Source organism: Octopus sinensis, unplaced genomic scaffold (genome assembly GCF_006345805.1).
Source record: "Octopus sinensis unplaced genomic scaffold, ASM634580v1 Contig16536, whole genome shotgun sequence".
Lineage (NCBI taxonomy): Eukaryota > Metazoa > Mollusca > Cephalopoda > Octopoda > Octopodidae > Octopus > Octopus sinensis.
The window spans coordinates 25001-27500 of record NW_021834415.1 but is presented as its reverse complement, the minus strand read 5'-3'; the positions used below and the strand labels follow the sequence as shown (position 1 = coordinate 27500).

General features: G+C 42.2%; 1 protein-coding gene across 1 annotated transcript in view; it reads left to right on the top strand.

Moving 5' to 3' along the window:
* Positions 1 to 2500, top strand: part of LOC115230847 (acid-sensing ion channel 1C-like) — a gene marked incomplete at both ends in the record, with an annotated part of 28321 nt that overhangs the window by 826 nt on the left and 24995 nt on the right. The gene's annotated exons all lie outside the window — the stretch shown is intronic.

The window sequence follows — 2500 nt, the reverse complement described above, 5'->3', positions numbered from 1 at the left end:
TGGAAGGCAAGCCAGCAGAATTATTAGCATGCTTAATTATTAGATTAAGGCGGCGAGCTGGCAGAATCGTTAGCACGCCGGGCGAAATGCTTTGTGGTATTTCGTCCGCCGCTGCGTTCTGAGTTCAAATTCCGCCGAAGTCGACTTTGCCTTTCATCCTTTCAAGGTCGATTAAATAAGTACCAGTTACGCACTGGGGTCGATATAATCCGTTTGCCTGTCCTTGTGTTTGTCCTCTCTATGTTTAGCCCCTTGTGGATAGTAAAGAAATAAGTATTATTAGGCGGTGAACTGGCAGAATCGTTACCGCGCCGGGCAAAATGCTTCGTCACTCACCACTCCTAAAACCATTACAGTTTTTGGACACTTTGTGCACATCATCCTGTTGATATCAGAGGACATGCACATAACCATCGGTCATTTCTCCAGCTCAACTTTCGGTGCTGGTCAAAATTTTTCTCATTGGTGAAGAACTAAAGCAGGTCATGTTCGAGGGTTTTAACCTTGTTAAGTAACCACTTGGTACGAATCAGTTTTCCTGTTTTGCAGTCACGAATTGGCCTATACACAGTACACACTACTTGTATCGAATGTCTTCGTGCACCCCAATTCTGATAGTCCAATCCGACACCTGAAGTTCTTCGTTGATGGCTCTTATTGATTTTCCGGGGTCATCATCACCGACAATACTTTCTATCCTTTGCATCAGTTATGATGTCCTCATGGTGTCGGAACGTTTAGAATATTTCTTTTCTCTTTGATTCAGTTGAAACATTGCCACCAGAGGCTCCCAAATTATCGCCACTAGAGGCTCCCAATATATCGCCTCCAGAGGCTCCCAGAATATCGCCACTAGAGGCACCCAAAATATTACCACAAGAGGGTCCCAAAATATTGCCACCTGAGGGTCCCAATATATCGCCGCTAGAGGCTCCCAAAATATCGCCACCAAAGGCTTCCAAAATATCGCCACCAGAGGCTCCCAGAATATCGTGATTAGAAGGTCCCAAAACATTTCCACCAGAGGCTCCCAAAATAAAGCCACCAAAGGCTCTCAAAATATCGCCACCAAAGGCTCCCAAAATATCGCCACCAGAGGCTCCCAGAATATCGCGACTAGAAGGTCCCAAAACATTTCCACCAGAGGCTCCCAGAATATCGCCACCAGAGGCTCCCAGAATATCGCCACCAAAGGCTCCCAGGATATCGCCACCAAAGGCTCCCAGAATATCGCCACCAAAGGCTTTCAAAATATCGCCACCAGAGGCTTCCAGAATATCGCCACCAAAGGCTCCCAAAACATTGCCACCGGAAGCTCCCCAAATCCATCAGAACTTTATCTACAAAATATCTCACAACATCTAGAAAGTTGCAAATTTCTACACTTGCGGTTCTGCGTACATGGCAAATACCCTTGCACACTGTGTAAAGTATACACTGTGCGCCTGATTTAAATATATCTTCTTGGATACAAGCTCATCTTTCTAGCACGCGCAGATGTAAAATATCTAGAAACTGTTATACCAAGGGAGGGTAAACGATATTAAAAAAATCAAAATAAAATGAAATAAAATAAAATAAATTAGGAATCCTGGAGGGAGAGTTACCGAGAAAATAACTTCTGATTATATACAAAATTAGTGGAATACAGAAATAAACACCGGAAAGTAACGGAAGAAAGCAAATATCAAGATTGCTAATAAGGCCCTTTTTTTTTTGCTTTCTAAAAAGGACACTTTCTGTTATTTTCCGCAATGAATATCTCCTTTTCACATAACTATGATTTCATTTTAATGCTTCTCACACACACACGTGTGTGTGTATGAATGTATGTAAGTATGTATGTATAAATAACAACAGATGGATAATATGTCAATCCACTACAATTGTTTCAGGCGACGAGCTGGCAGAAACGTTAGCACGCCGGGCGAAATGCGTAGCCGTATTTCGTCTGCCCTTACGGTCTGAGTTCAAATTCCGCCGAGGTCGACTTTGCCTTTCATCCTTTCGGGGTCGATAAATTAAGTACCAGTTACGCACTGGGATCGATATAATCGGCTTAATCCGTGTGTCTGTCCTTGTTTGTCTCCTCTGTGTTTAACCCCTTGTGTGTAGTAAAGAAATCCACTACAATTGTTTCCAACGAATTTATAATTACTGGAGGCACGACATCATAAGAAAAAAACATTTTTATCAGGTGAATACATAAATCACATAATTCATAAACGTTCAAGAGCCAGCTGCCTGTGCCACTTCGTGATTCTATGACCATTGTTGGTCATAGAATGAAGAACCTCACTCAGAATCTGCTCCTTGCGTACATCCAGCGTATATTATGGGTCATACATTTAGTGCAATGTATGTTTCTTGATCAACCTCAGGGCTATTTATATACTCAGTCGGGTACAGTTAATCGTATACATAACCTGAATATCTTTCTGCTCTACATCGATACCCGCTGATGTCTTCCTTTATTTTTGTTCTGTACACATTTTATTTT